Below are 16548 nucleotides of genomic sequence, written 5' to 3' on the forward strand. Positions count from 1 at the left end.
ACCACTTCACCATGCACGGTGGTTTGACAGCTCACTAAAGGACTTGAAGAAAGAAGTGCGCAGACTAGAAAGGAAGTGGCGAAAATCCCAGAATTCAAAAGATAAACACACCCTTGTCTCTCACCTGGAAAACTACCAAAATGCGATCACCAAGAAAAAATCCTTCTACCTATCACAGGAGATCGCAAAGGCCGCCAACAGACCAGCCCAACTATTCCGCACAGTTGATAGACTATGTAATCCATCCTGTCTAAAACCTACTATAACTCCCTCAAAGGAGCTATGTGAGAAATTTGCGTGCTACTTTGCTGACAAAGTATCCTCCATTCGGTCTCTCATTCAATCCACAGCACCCAAGACTCATGCAACTCCTGGAAATAGCTGCAAAAACAACCTAACACACTGGACTGACTTCAAAAGTATTAGTGAGGAAGAGATCTCAGACATCCTCCGTCGCCTCCGCCAGACAACCTGCGACCTGGACCCTGGACCAACTAAACATATGCTGAAATGCCCTGACCTGCTTGGTCCAGCATTTCACAAAATAGTATATTGCTCTCTACAAGCAGGGAGGTTTCCTACCTCTCTAAAAGAAGGAATCATCAAGCCCCTTCTTAAAAAACCTTCCATGGATCCAGATGCTATGAGCAGCTACAGACCTGTCTCCAACCTCCCCTTCTTAGGTAAAGTTATTGAAAAGGCTGTCTATCTGCAACTTGAAACCTGGCTGTCAGTAAACAACATCCTGGACCCTCTACAATCTGGCTTTAAGAAACACCACAGCTGTGAAACAGCCCTCATCCAAGTCTGCAACGATCTGCTCATGGCAAGGGACAGAGGGGAATGCTCCATCCTAATCCTGTTGGATCTCTCAGCGGCTTTTGATACAGTTGACCATGAAATCCTGCTTAACAGACTGCAGGAGTACTGTGGCATCAGTGGATCAGTCCTCCAGTGGTTCAGATCATTCCTGACTGACAGAACACAGAGAGTATACCTAGGACCCATAATGTCCAAACCTGCACCTCTACAATTCGGAGTGCCACAAGGATCAATCCTATCCCCTCTGCTGTTTGCAATCTACATGTTGCCACTTGGCACACTTATCCAACGACATGGCCTGACGTACCACTGCTACGCCGATGACACACAGCTATACCTGTCCTTCAAACCTGGTGGAACAGACCCTACCCCAAAAATAAACTGTTGCTTAGCTGAGCTACAGGCATGGATGAATGATAACTGGTTGAAACTGAATGCTGACAAAACTGAGGTCCTGTTTGTCCAAAGCCAGTGCCCGCCATCAAAACAACTCTATCCTAAAGCAACACCAATCAGGATTGGGAATTCAGACATAAACAGCTCCAACTTTGTGCGCAGCCTTGGCGTACTAATCGATGGGGAATTGAGTTTCAGAAACCAAATTTCATCTGTAGTTAAATCCTCCTTCTTTCATCTGAAGAACATTGCAAAGATTAAACATCTGATTCCCCCAGAGGATCTTCCAACCCTAGTCCACGCCTTCATCACATCACGTCTGGACTACTGCAATGCCCTTTATGTTGGCCTCCCCAAAAAGGACCTGCGTCGCCTGCAATTAGTGCAGAATTCTGCTGCCAGATTGCTAACAAACCAGCCTCGCCACTGTCATATTACACCGATCCTTCGCTCACTGCACTGGCTACCAGTAGAATGGAGAATACTCTTCAAGATTGGACTGCTGACATTCAAATCCCTGCACAGTCTAGGCCCTGGATACATGAAGGACTTGCTGAAGCTGCACCACACCTCTCACAACCTCAGATCAGCAAGTTCTGTAAACTTGGTCACTCCCAGAGTGCACCTCAAAAAATCTGGAGATAGAGCCTTCTGCCATGCTGCCCCTACTCTCTGGAACTCCCTACCACACCCAGTAAAGACAGCACCATCCCTGGAGCTATTCAAATCCAGACTGAAAAGCCACCTGTTTAGCCTGGCATTTCCAGATTTATAAAATGTCTTCCTCTGTACCACGATGGTCTGAGCCATGCTTATGCGCTTTGAGTCCCACGGGAGAAAAGCGCTTTACAAATGTTATTTGTTGTTGTTGTTGTTGTTGTCTCATATGACACCATCTAGTGGCATCTTGAGACACAGCAGTATCATCCTTGGCGCACGTCTGGCTACTGTGGAAGGGGCTATACTGAGGCTTATACGCGAGTCAATCACTTTTTCCTGATTTCTAAGGGAAAAGTGGGTGCTGTCACAGACAATCTTCCACACAAACAAAAACTGAAGGAGGCTGTAGTGTGGCCACGCTATGATTTAGTGTCCTTTACCCCTCCCTTTTTGAGCAGCTACTATTACTACTTAAACAGGCTGCATACAACATTAGCTTTGATGAAGACACACAATCGGTGGAGAAATTGCAATAGCAGTGGTGGAGACCCGTGGAGTAGACTAATCAGGTAGGATTCTTGCACTGCACTTTATATTTATTGTGGATGGTTTCTGCCTTTCATCTTTCCTGTTCACTGGGTAGTATACCCCTCTCACACATCTTCTGCCCTTTTCCCTCTCGTTTCCCTTTCTCCACCTTGGTTATGTGGTTCCCTCTCTTGTTCCCATTGTTCTGCCTGGCTCTCACTTTGGCCCTTACCTTTACCTAGGTTTTTGCATTTTCTTATACAAATGTGGTTCATTATATGCTCTGCATCATGCATTGATTATATCAGATGATTTTTTGATAGCTGTGCACATTGCACTGTTTCAGATCTGTGTGGGTCTGTCATATATGTACTTGGCACTTTATTTGAATCCTCTGGATACTAAGTTATTTGGGATTTATTGTTTTCCCCACAATTTTAGATTAGGTTTTAAGCAGCTTTTATGTATGTAGTTCAATAAAGGATAACTTTTGCATTCAATACTACTGGTTTGGTGCGATGTTTTTGAGGTTATAGCTTTTGCTTGAAGTTACATTTCTTCCACACAAAAGGACATATTTCTTCAAAAACCTTGAAGTATCCATTTCCATTTGTTTTCCCTTTTTTATTTTACGCTGGGCAATTTTTCTCTATAATTGTTACTTTTAATGATTATATATTTATATTACATTTATAATAAAATGACTTTCAAATTTTTGCGGCTACAAACCTGTTTTTCGGCAAACCAGAAAGAATCCTAGCCTTTCTGTAGATTCACTACACTGAAGTATTGTATTGATAGCTACAGTGCTGCCCATAATTATTCATACCCCTGGCAAATTTTGACTTAAAGTTACTTTTTTTCAACCAGCAAGTAATTTTTTGACTGGGAATGACATAGGTGTCTCCCAAAAGATAATAAGATGATGTACAAGAGGCATTATTGTGGGGGAAGAAAAACATTTCTCAGCTTTTATTTACATTTGAGCAAAAAGTGTCCAGTCCAAAAGTATTCATGCCCTTCTCAATAATCAATAGAAAAGCCTTTATTTGCTATTACAGCAATCAAACGCTTCCTATAATTGCAGACCAGCTTTTTGCATGTCTCCACAGGTATTTTTGCCCATTCATCTTCAGCAATGAGCTCCAAATCTTTCAGGTTGGCGGGTCTTCTTGCCATCGCCCTAAACTTTAGGTCCCTCCACAAATTCACAATTGGATTCAACTCAGGACTCTGGTTGGGCCACTCCAAAATGTTAATGTTGTTGTCTGCTAACCATTTCTTCACCACTTTTGCTATGTATTTTGGGTTACTGTCATGCTGAAATATCCACTGGTGCCCAAGGTCAAGTTTCTCTGCAGTCTGCCTGATGTTGTTGAGAATCCTCCTGTATTGCTCTTTTTTCATGGTGCCGTTTACTGTGACTAGGTTGCCTGGTCCATTGGCTGAAAAACAACCCCAACAGCATTAGGGTCCTACCACCATGTTTGACAGTGGGGATGGTGTTCTTTGGGTTGAAGGCTTCTCCTTTTTTACGCCAAATGAAGGAAACATCATTGTGACCAAACAATTCAATTTTTGTTTCATCTGACCAGAACACCGAAGACCAGAAGTCTTCTTTGTCCAGATGAGCATTTGCAAAGGCCAATATAGCTTTTGTGAGCCTTATCTGGAAAAGTGGCATCCTCCTTGGTCTGCATCCTTGGAACCCAGCAGTGTGCAGTGTCCATTGGATTGTCTGCCTTGAGACATTGCCACAAGCAGAGCCCAGATTCACCAGGATGGCCCTGGTGGGGATCCTTGGATTCTTTTTCACTTCTCTATCCGCCTGGTCAGCACAGGTGTCACTTTTGGCTTCCCACCAAGCCCTCTGAGATTTTCCGCAGTGCAGAACATCTTGTATTTTTTTAATAATATTTTGCACTGCAGCCACTGAACCTTGAAAACATTTAGAAATGGCCTTGTAGCCTGACTTGTGAGCAGCCACAATGTGCAGCTGTAGGTCCTCACTGATCTCCTTTGTCTTAGCCATGACTGTGCACAAACCAACTGCAGAGAGCTGCTGTTTTTCACCTGTTGAGTTGATTAAAACAGCTGTTTCCAATGAATCAGGGTAATTAATATGCTTTAAAACAGCTTGGACTAATTAGAATCGTATAGAACTTTGGATTTTCCCACAGACTGTGACAGTTTGTGAAGGGTATGAATAATTTTGGACTGGACACTTTTTGCCCAAATGTAAATAAAAGCTGAGAATTTTTTAAAAATAATGCCTCTTGTACATCATCGTATTGTCTTTTGGGAGCCACCTATGCCATTTCCCATCAAAAATGATTTGCTTGTTGAATTAAAGTAACTTTAAAAGGGGTTCTGTGGAGGGGCTCAAAGGACAAAATCTGACACTTACCTGGGGCTTCTATTGGCCCCCTGCAGCTGTAATGTCCCGTGCCGCCCTCCTACGATCCTCGGTTCGCCGCCACCAGTCCCGGTCTAATATTCGTCTAAATAGTCTAAATAGACGAATAATGCTCGCTCCCGCTCGCAGCATCGAGGCTTATTGCACAGGGGCAGTACAAAAATTTCTTGTACTGCGCCCATGCAGTAAGCTCCCGATGACACACGCGGAAGCAAGCACGCGCACGGCCGGGCAGCCGCAATCTAATTAGATGCGTGATTAGACTGGGACCAGCGGCGGGGAACAGAGGATCGGAGGATGACTGTGCGGGACATTACAGCTGCAGGGGGCTGAAAGAAACCCCAGGTAAGTGTCGTATTTTGTCTTTTTAACCACCTCCACAGAACCCCTTTAAGTAAAAATGTGTCAGGGGTATGAGTAATTATGGGCAGCACTGTATAGTAATGTGTCCTAACTTCTTTATTCACAAGTTTTAGAATCAGTAAGAATAGATCCTCTGTCCTTTACAGAGATGGTGGCAGCTTTGTACCTTGAACTATTGTGTAAGTAACGTGTTTCTGTAGCTCGCAAGCTTCCTTCTAGCCTGTCTGCTGTAAAATTTCGGTAGTTTCAGCTCATCGATTGTATCCACGACAGTGTCCCTAGAATTTGTTTCCAGCTGGGTGACAGGAAAAAATAGCCGGGTGGGGTGATAGAGAATAGAAGGCTGGCGTTTTTCTGCACAACTCTGCTTACAACAGAGGAGGAGTTGAGCCGATGACAGCCAGGTGCTCACCAAAACTAGCCGGGTGAAACACCTGGCTAAAAGAGCATGGGGAGACTACTGCACTAGGTTGGACAGTCTGTGGGTTGGAATAGATTGGAAGGCATTGAGCAGTCCGGCCACTAGGAGGCACGTGACAGGTAACTCTGCTTATATGCAGGTCGGTTTATATGTAAATATATACAGATATATACCTCGTGTCCCCCTTGTGTGCCCGTGTCTCCCTTGTACCTTTTGTGGCCCCTTTCCTTGTACCGCTGTCCCTCTGTCTACCCGGCGTCTTCCTCTGTCCCCCTGTGTCCAATGAATCAGGGTAATGAATATGCTTTAAAACAGCTTGGACTAATTAGAATGGTATAGAACTTTGGATTTTCCCACAGACTGACAGTTTGTGAAGGGTATGAATAATTTTGGACTGGACACTTTTGCCCAAATGTAAATAAAAGCTGAGAATTTTTTTTCCCCACAATAATGCCTCTTGTACATCGCCGTATTGTCTTTTTGGAGCCACTTATGCCATTTCCCATCAAAAATGACTTGCTTGTTGAATTAAAGTAACTTTAAAGGGGTTCTGTGGAGGGGCTCAAAGGACAAAATTCGACACTTACCTGGGGCTTCTATTGGCCCCCTGCAGCTGTAATGTCCCGTGCCGCCCTCCTACGATCCTCGGTTCGCCGCCACCAGTCCCGGTCTAATATTCATCTAAATAGACGAATAATGCTCGCTCACGTTCGCAGCATCGAGGCTTATTGCACAGGGGCAGTACAAAAATTTCTTGTACTGCGCCCACGCAGTAAGCTACCGATGACACACGCGGAAGCAAGCATGTGCACGGCCGGGCAGCCGCAATCTAATTAGATGCGTGATTAGACTGGGACCAGCGGCGGGGAACGGAGGATCGGAGGATGACTGTGCGGGACATTACAGCTGCAGGGGGCTGAAAGAAACCCCAGGTAAGTGTCGTATTTTGTCTTTTCAACCACCTCCACAGAACCCCTTTAAGCAAAAATGTGTCAGGGGTATGAGTAATTATGGGCAGCACTGTATAGTAATGTGTCCTAACTTCTTTTATTCACAAGTTTTAGAATCAGTAAGAATAGGTCCTCTGTCCTTTACAGAGATGGTGGCAGCTTTGTACCTTGAACTATTGTGTAAGTAACGTGTTTCTGTAGCTCGCAAGCTTCCTTCTAGCCTGTCTGCTGTAAAATTTCGGTAGTTTCAGCTCATCGATTGTATCCACGACAGTATCCCCAGAATTTGTTTCCAGCTGGGTGACATGAAAAAATAGCCGGGTGGGGTGATAGAGAATAGAAGGCCGGCGTTTTTCTGCACAACTCTGCTTACAACAGAGGAGGAGCTGAGCCGATGACAGCCAGGTGTTCACCAAAACTAGCCTGGCTAAAAGAGCATGGGGAGACCACTGCACTAGGTTGGACAGTCTGTGGGTTGGAATAGATTGGAAGGCATTGAGCGGTCCGGCCACTAGGAGGCACGTGACAGGTAACTCGGCTTATATGCAGGTCGGTTTATATGTAAATATATACAGATATATACCTCATGTCCCCCTTGTGTGCCCGTGTCTCCCTTGTACCTTTTGTGGCCCCTTTCCTTGTACCGCTGTCCCTCTGTCTACCCGGCGTCTTCCTCTGTCCCCCTGTGTCCTCCTTTGTCCCCTAGCCAAGAAGTATGGTAACCAATGACTGTCCTCTTACTGGTGCTGATGATTTCACAGGCTGTCATTGGAGCCAATCACTGCACCCAATGAATAGCAGTTGGCCTACGTCAGTGGGTGTCGTTCCTTAACCTTCCTGGCTGTAACCCCGTAGTTTGGGGTAAGCTGCGCAGGAGGATTTCTGCTAGCACTTTGCTAGCTGCGTGAGCACACAGATTCGCCGCTATCCGTCGCGCCGCGCCGCCTCCCCCCTAGACCCCTTGCGCAGCCTGGCCTATCAGCGCCAGGCAGCGCTGAGGGGTGGATCGGGACTCCCGATGACGTCACGACTCGCTACATGATTTAAAAAAAAAAAACTTTAAAAAAAAACTGCTGCGCTGCCCCTGGCGGTTTTTAATATACCGCCAGGAGGGTTAAAGGACAACTGAAGCAAAAGGGATATGGAGGTTACCATATTTATTTCCTTTCAAACAATACCAGTTGCCTGGCATCTATGTGGCTGCAGTGGTGTCTGATAACATCAGAAACAAGCATGCAGCTAATCTTGTCAGATCTGACAATGTCAGAAACACCTGATCTGCTTCATGCTTGTTCAGAGGCTATGGCTAAAAGTATTAGAGGCAGAGGATCAGCAGGACAGCTAGGCAACTGGTACTGCTTAAAAGGAAATAAATATGGCAGCTTCCATATTCCTCTCACTTCAGTTGTCCTTTAAAGGGACACTGAAGTGAAAAAAAAAATGATATAATGAATAGGTTGTGTAGTACGGATAATTTCTAGAGCATTAGTAGCAATGAAAATATTCTCATATTTTATTTTTAGTTATATAGATTTTTTTTTATAACATTGCATCATTCTCTAATATTTGCAGTTCGCACACTACTCAGCATTCTAAATGATTTTACAGAGCAGCCTACTAAACTTTTGAACCCTTCTCTGCAGAGAAAAATAAAATACAATGACTGACAGTTGAGATAACAAGCTTCAGAAGACAGAGCTCTCTGGGACTTTGAAAGTCGTGGAGCTCAATGCCTCTTTTGCATAGATAACTGGAGTTTCTTAACTCTTCCTGTACTGGAAACAATATTAGATTTATGTCTCTGCTCCTATGGTTTTATTTCTTAGGTGTACAATACATTCAAATCATTATTTTTTTTTTTGCTTCAGTGTCTCTAACCACTTCAGCCTTCAGTGGTTTTTCACCTTATGCATCTGAGCAATATTCACCTCTCATTCATTCGCCAATAACTTTATCACGACTTATCACAATTAAATGATCTGTATATTGTTTTTTCTGCAACCAATTAGGCTTTCTTTGAGTGGTACATTTTGTTAAGAATTATTTTTTTCTAAATGCATTTTAGCGGAAATATTAAGAAAAAAATAGAAAAAAAAATAATTTCCCAGTTTTTGGCCATTATAGCTTTAAAAGAATACACACTACCATAATTAAAAGCCATGTATTTTATTTGTCCATTTATCCCTGTTATTACACCATTTAAATTATGTCCCTAACTCAATGTATGGCAGCAATATTGTATTTGGAAATCAAGGTGCATTTTTTCAGTTTTGCCTCCATCACCATTTACAAACTTATAATTTAAAAAATAGTAATATACCCTCTGGACATGCATATTAAAAAAGTTCAGACCCGTAAGTAACTATTTATGGGGGAAGGGGGGTGGTTTTTAATTAAAAATTTTATTTGGGTATTTTTGGGAGAGTATGGGAGGTAACCAGTTAATTTTAAATGTAAGTGTGGGTCTGTAATAAAAAAAAAAAATTAAAATGTATGTAAATGTAATTTTACTATTTGGCCACAAGATGGCCTCAGTCTTTTTTTTTTCTTTTTGGCGTTGTATGTATGTATGTATGTATGTATGTATGTATGTATGTATGTATGTATGTATGTATGTATGTATGTCCTATGTATGCTTACAGGAAGTGAAGAGGGGGATGTGTGACTTAGAACGATCACAGCTTCTCATAAAAGCCAGCGATCATACTAACAGGGACTTAGATCAATGAATGGGAACTGTGTTCTCCCTCCCACAAGACCACTGACACCACTAAAAGGACAGTGGTTCAATTTACCGTAGCTCTTTCCCATAGCGCTCAGAAGCTGAGGACCGCTGCAGCACCAGTATGTACTGTACTTGGGGTTGGACACCAGGCGCTGGTCCAAATGGTATTGCTCGGACCATAAGACGCACTGAATTTTTACCCCCAAAGTGTGTCTTATGGTCCAAAAAGTGTATTTTAACATTTACTACAGAGTTCAGAGTATGTATATAGTGTGGGGTATACAGTTCTGGCCAAAAGTTTTGAGACTGTCACAAATATTAGTTTTCACAAAGTTTGCTGCTAAACTGCTTTTAGATCTTTGTTTCAGTTGTTTATGTGATGTACTGAAATATAATTATAAGCACTTCATACATTTCAAAGGCTTTTATTGACAATTACATGAGATTTATGCAAAGAGTCAGTATTTGCAGTCTTGGCCCTTCTTTTTCAGGACCTCTGCAATTCGACTGGGCATGCTCTCAATCAACTTCTGGGCAAAATCCTGACTGATAGCAACCCATTCTTTCATAATCACTTCTTTGAGTTTCTCTGAATGAGTTGGTTTTTGTTTGTCCACCCTCCTCTTGAGGAATGACCACAAGTTCTCAATAGAATTAAGATCTGGGGAGTTTCCAGGCCATGGACCCAAAATTTCAAAGTTTTGGTCCCTGAGCCACTTAGTTATCACTTTTGCCTTATGACACGGTGCTCCATCATGCTGGAAAATGCATTGTTCTTCACCAAACTGTTGTAGGATTGTTGGAAGAAGTTGCTGTTGGAGGGTGTTTTGGTACCATTCTTTATTCATGGCTGTGTTTTTTGGCAAAATTGGATGAGAAGCAACCCCACACATGAATGGTCTCAGGATGCTTTACTGTTGGCATGACACAGGACTGATGGTAGCGCTTACCTTTTTCTTCTCCTGACAAGCCTTTTTCCAGATGCCCCAAACAATCGGAAAGGGGCTTCATCTGAGAATATGACTTTGCCCCAGTCCTCAGCAGTCCATTCACCATACTTTCTGCAGAAGATCAATCTGTTTCTTATGTTTTTTTGAGGGGGAGAGAAGTTGGCTTCTTTGCTGCCCCCCTTCTTGATGCCAGGCCATCTTCCAAAAGTGTTCGCCTCACTGTGTGTACAGATGCACTCACACCTGCCTGCTGCCATTCCTGAGCAACCTCTGCACTGGTTACAATCCGATCCCGGAGCTGAATCCTCTTTAGGAGACGATCCTGGTGCTTGCTGGACTTTCTTGGACGCACTGAAGCCTTCTTAAAGGGACTCCGAGCAGTGCAGAAACTATGGAAAGATTAGCATCATTTTAAAGCTCTCTTTCTCCTCTTTCCAATGATATATAAACCGCCACCCTACGCCTTTTAGTTTTTGCTATTTTCGCGATTGAAATTGCCGCGGCCGCGATTTCGATCGCGAAAATAGATAAAACTAAAAGGCGTAGGGCAACGATGTAGGTGTCGTCAGAAAGAGGAGAAAGAGAGCTTTAAAATGATATCCATCTTTCCATAGTTATATTGTATTACACAGGGCGACTTTTTGTCAAAGTCAGCAGCTGCATTCAGCATAATGGAGCTGCTGACACTGGGGAAAGTGTCGTCCTGTGTAATACAATATAACTATGGCTTGATGGATATCATTTTAAAGCTCTCTTTCTCCTCTTTCTGACGACACCTAAATCGTTGCCCTACATCTTTTAGTTTTCTCTATTTTCGCGATCGAAATCGCGGTCGCGGCAATTTCAATCGCAAAAATAGCGAAAACTAAAAGACGTAGGGTGGTGGTTTATATATCATTGGAAAGAGGAGAAAGAGAGCTTTAAAATGATATGCATTTTTCCATAGTTTCTGCACTGCTCGGAGTCCCTTTAATCTCTTGAACCTCTTTCCTTGAAGTTCTTGATGATCCTATAAATTGTTGATTTAGGTGCAATCTTAGTAGCCACAATATCCTTGCCTGTGAAGCCATTTTTATGCAACGCAATGAGGGCTGCATGCGTTTCTTTGCTGGTCACCATGGTAAACAATGAAAGAGCAATGATTTCAAGCATCACCCTCCTTTTAATATGTCAAGTCTGCCATTCTAACCCAATCAGACTGGCATAATGATCTCCAGCCTTGTGCTTCTCACCTGAGTTAACTGCAGTGGTAAGGTTTTTTTTGGGGATTCAGTTAATTTTCAAGGCAAAGAAGGACTATGCAATTCATCTGAACACTCTTCATACCATTCTGGAGTATATGCAAATTGCTATTATAAAAACTTAAGCATTAACTTTTCTAATTTCCAATATTTTTGACAGTCTCAACTTTTGGCCAGGACTGTAGTACTGTATAAGCTATGCATATTACACTGGGTCTCAAGCAACCAGAAAGCCCACTTATCCAGCACCAGCCGAAACCCTCCAGTGCCTGAGAGTCTTCTGCATCTACAAAGCATTAACAAAAATAATGAAAACCACCCCAAAGTCTCTTATTTGAATTTGTACATTTAAGCCTAATAACATCCAAAACGCTAGCGTACATTACTTAATGTTGTGTTTTCTTTTTGGCACGGGGATATTATCGAGGTTACTTTTTCGGCAATATCCCGTCATATTCCTCCTCTGTCGCCTATTCTCCCACCTTATTAACGCCTAACACTAACCTCCAACTGCAATCCTAACCTTTCCCACTTGACTCCTAACACTAACCTCCCCTCTTACCCCCCCTAACATGAAGCTCCGGCCTTACCGCTATTTGAGTGCAGCTACAATATAGCCAAACTCAATACAGTATGGAGGCTATATCACTTAGGCTCCATTCACACTAGGAATCGCAAAACGCTAGCGAATTCTCTCGTTTTGCAAATCAATTCTCCCAAGATTTTTCATTATATGGGGTAACGATTTTGGAGCAATTGCATTTTGCGATTAACACAAACACAATTGCTCCAAAATAAGTACAAAAATGCTACATACATTGCGTTTGCGATTTCAGCAAAGTGCCAATTGCTGGTGATCGCTACAGTGAGAACGCTGCCATACACTTTACAATGCAGTAGCGTTTTCAAAAATGCTAGCGATCGCCAGCTATTAAGAGCGCTGCTGACATCTCTAGCAAAGCACTCCAGTGTGAACCCCCATTTGCATAAGTCTACTTGATCAATGAGATGCAAATAATTGTGAGCTGATACAGGATTTTGAAAGTTTTGTATATAAATATATGGGTCAATTAATTCCTCCCCCCCCCCCCCCCAGGGGAGAACAGGATTCATTTGGTCAATTTTAAAGCTGCATACATTTTTATATAAAATTTACATAATCCTGCATTCACTTGGAATTATTTGCATCTCATCGATCATTTCTAATAAAAACGCATGCCACCTGCACTCAGGGCCGGACTTAGGTTTCACAGCGCCCTGAGCGTAATCAGATTTTGGTGCCCCCCCTTCCCCCCTTTCATCCTCTTTGCGCACGCACACACACACACGATCTGCCTATATATACACACTAAAGGGGGGGGATCTGCCTACATATACAAGACTAGTAGCCTATATACACTAAGGGGGGGGATCTGCTGATTATAGGCAGACCCCCCCCCCCACCCCTTAGTGTATATAGGCTACTAGTCTTGTAGGAAGATTCCCCCTTTAGTGTGTATATATACAGGCAGACCCCCTCCCCTTAGTGTGTCGTGTGTGTGTGTGTGTGTGTGTGTGTGTGTGTGTTTAGGCTACCAGATCCCCTCTTAGCTATACTGGAGATTCCCAGTCGACCCCCGTATCACAAGTATATATTCCCGTTGGGGTCCTGGGGAATGGGGATGGGGAGCGGAGCCTTACTTTTGCTGGTCTGGTCACTTGGGTGAGGAGATAGCCAAGGTCTCCAACACAGTCACAGCCAGTGCAGGGCAAGGCAGGGTGGCTGGCACGTACTGTGCACTTCCATCCTCCTTACATGGGACCGGCCGTGGGGCGGAGTCTCGCACTGCCTCCAAAAGACAGCGCCGCAGTAGTTGCTGGTCTTCGCCCCCATCACCCACAGCGGCACCAGGGGGCGGAGCCAGAGGGAGACTAGAAGCAACCAAGCCGGAGCCTGCAGCCGCCGCGGCGCTGCAGCAAGCAAATTCACAATCTGCGTCCAGGGCGGAAGGAGCACGGCGCCCCCCTGGAAGCTCAGGTCAAAGGCCGGCCGTGCCTGCACTGCTCTCTGTTGCAGCACTGTCCTCATTCAACTAGCCTGAAAGAGACAGTGCTATGTTGCAAACAAAATGTATGCAACAGTGCAGTTAAAGTGAACCTGAGACTGAAGCAAATAAAATTGCAGAAGAAAGAGGAGGCTGGTGAGGTAGCGATGAGTCTGGAGGGGGCTGGAAGAAGCCCCAGGTATGTGTATTTTTCTTCTTAAAGGGGAACTGAAGAGAGAGGTATATGGAGGCTGTCATGTTTATTTCCTTTTAATCAATACCAGTTACCTGGCGGCCCTGCTGGTCTATTTCTCTGCAGTAGTATCTGATTAAAACCAGAAACAAGCATGCAGCTAGTCTTGTCAGATCAGACTTATAAGTCTGAACCACTGAAACACCTGATCTGCTGCAAGCTTGTTCAGGGGCTATGGCTAATAGTATTAGAGGCAGAGGATCAGCAGGGCTGCCAGGAAACTGGTATTGTCTAAAAGGAAATAAACATGACAGCCTCCATATACCTCTCTCTTCAGTTCCCCTTTAAGGAGACTCTGAAGCAGTTGCTATTTTTACCTTCGCTTCAGAAGTCTCTGTAGAGGTAAACCGCCGCATCCCCACAGCAAAATGAGGGCTTTAGATCCCCCCCCCCCCCCAAAATCCCCAGGGGGCAATCCGGGCAGCGCTTCCTGAAAGAGGCAGAGCTTTCTGCTGTAGTTCTGCCTCTACTGATGTCAATCGCCGCCGATTGCCGCCTCTCCCCGCCCCTCTCAGTCTTCCTTCACAGAGAGGCGGTGGGGAGAGGCGGAGATCCGCACAGTGATTGACGTCAGGAGAGGCAGAGCTACAGCTCAAAGCTCTGCCTCTCAGGGCAGCACAATCCACAACCAAGATGGTCGTGGATGTTTGCCCCGGGATTTGGGAGGTCTAAACCCCTCGTTTTGCCTTAAGTTTTACCTCTACTGAGACTTCTGAAGTGAAATACAAGGTAAAAATAGCAAATTTTATTCACTTCAGAGTCTCTTTAACCACTTAACGACCACCTAACGCCGATAGGCGGCGGCTGGTCGTTAGTGGTTTTACATGGAAGTCGCTCGTCCATGTCAGTTCACGGAGGGAGTCTCCGTGAACAGTCTGCGAGCCGCCGATCGCGGCTCGCAGGCTAAATGTAAACACACGGGGAAGAAATCCCCGCTGTTTACATCATATGGCGCTGCTGCGCAGCAGCGTCGTAAAGGAGATCGGCGATCCCCGGCCTCTGATTGGCCGGGGATCACCGGCATCTGATAGGCTGAAGCCTGGTCGCCCTGGCTGCAACAGGATCTGTGCTGTGGGCTGGAGAGCCCACGCAGCACAGATCCTTTAGAATTTGCCCGGTCCTTAAGTGGTTAAAGAAAATAACTCCCCTAGGGGGTACTCACCTCGGGTGGGGGAAGCCTCCGGATCCTATTGAGGCTTCCTCCGTCCTCCTCGGTCCCACGGTGGTGGCGAAAATCCTTCCGGAGTGGCAGCGATGTAAATATTTACCTTTTGGCTCCAGCGCAGGCGCAGTATCTACTCCTTCCCACGGAGATAGGCGGAAATAGCCGATCTCCGTTGGGCCGCTTTACTGAGCAGGCGCAAGTCTTCTGCGCCTGCACAGTAGAGCAGACCCGACGGAGATCGGCTATTTCCGCCTATCTCCGTCAGAAGAGACGCAACAGCGCCCCCGCTGGAGCCTGGAAAGGTAAATATTGAACAGGCTGTCGGGCCGCTGTTCAGAGGGCTGCAACGAGACCCCTGTGGGACAGAGGAGGACGGGTGAAGCCTCATTAGGATCCGGAGGCTTACCCCTCCCGAGGTGAGTAGCCCCCAGGGGACGTTTTTCTTCTTACATTGTCTCTTTAAGAAAAAAAATACACATACCTGGGGCTTCTTCCAGCCCTCTCCAAACTCATCGCTACCTCACCAGCCTCCCCGTTCTTCTGCAATTGGCCCGGAAAGCCCTCCTGTCCAGGGCCAACTGCAAATGCGCATCCCCGGCCACAAGCTCCTGACGCCAGGTTTACTTTAAAAGCGCACCACAGTACAGTGCAAAATTGTGCCCACCAGAGCTGATTTTGATAGGTATGATGTCTTTGCATATCAAAAACCAATAAGCATTGCTGAAATCCACTCAGCAACACAACACTATTCACAGGTTCTTAACTATTTCTCTGTTCCCAGTACACCAGGAAGTAACTACAATGTATACTACAATATATACTGTAACAAGTAAATGTTTTTCTGTAAAGGTTTTAAGCTGTTGCTTATCTTTTAGAGCAGAAGGAAGTTCTGAGTCAAAGCCAGCCAGTCTGTTTGCTTTACACATACGGAAGTGTGTGTGTGAAAGCTAGACACCTGTAATATTATTCCCTCTAATGGCAGCTGGCCGACCTAAATACAGTAATAAGATATAAGCCACTTTACAAATTGAAAAAATAAATAAATGCTACTTTCGAGTAAAGAACACTGCTAAAACATAGCTAGCAGAAAAAACAAATAAAATTACTTCAATTTCCGGAACGTTTATAAACGCTTCTGTTTAAACAAGTTTGACCTAAAACGTACCAGAAATCAAGCGATACAGTTATATAATAAAGCTTTCAATAAGTGAAGCGAATTACCCTATCAACCGTGAGCGTATCCCCCCTATTCTTCTCGATAGAGTGCACACAACCAATACACGATCTAGCCAAACTCCTTTCTGCGCATGTAACTAAAAAAATGAGGCACTCACTCCCGAGCGCAGAGCCGATCATCTGACCACTCCCACCTCCTCCTGCGACGTAGCTGAATGGCATTAACACTTTGTGAGCAGCTAAAATAACTGCAGTCTACCGTCCTTTCCAGTGTCATCCTTTTTCATCTCATTTCACTCTATTAGAAAACGTTTCATTTTCTACCAGTGTATGTACAATAGCACTGTGTACTATTATTATTATTTATTATTTTAAGCAGCATATAGTTATATCACAAACTGTCACACAGAGGAGCTCACAGTCTAATCCCTACCATGGTCATATGTCCATCATAGTCT

General features: G+C 44.5%; 1 protein-coding gene across 2 annotated transcripts in view; it reads right to left on the reverse strand.

Moving 5' to 3' along the window:
• MFSD6 (major facilitator superfamily domain containing 6) overlaps positions 1-16249 on the reverse strand; it is a 538131-nt gene extending 521882 nt beyond the window's left edge. The window contains exon 1 of one of the 2 annotated variants that reach the window (XM_068244933.1): positions 16136-16249. The gene's annotated coding sequence lies outside the window, so the exon portion shown is untranslated. The remainder of the gene's footprint in view (positions 1-16135) is intronic. The other variant, XM_068244934.1, reaches the window with a different exon arrangement.
• Between the last annotated feature and the right edge of the window lie 299 nt (positions 16250-16548).

This window comes from Hyperolius riggenbachi, chromosome 7 (assembly GCF_040937935.1).
Source record: "Hyperolius riggenbachi isolate aHypRig1 chromosome 7, aHypRig1.pri, whole genome shotgun sequence".
In the NCBI taxonomy this organism is placed as follows: Eukaryota; Metazoa; Chordata; class Amphibia; order Anura; family Hyperoliidae; genus Hyperolius; species Hyperolius riggenbachi.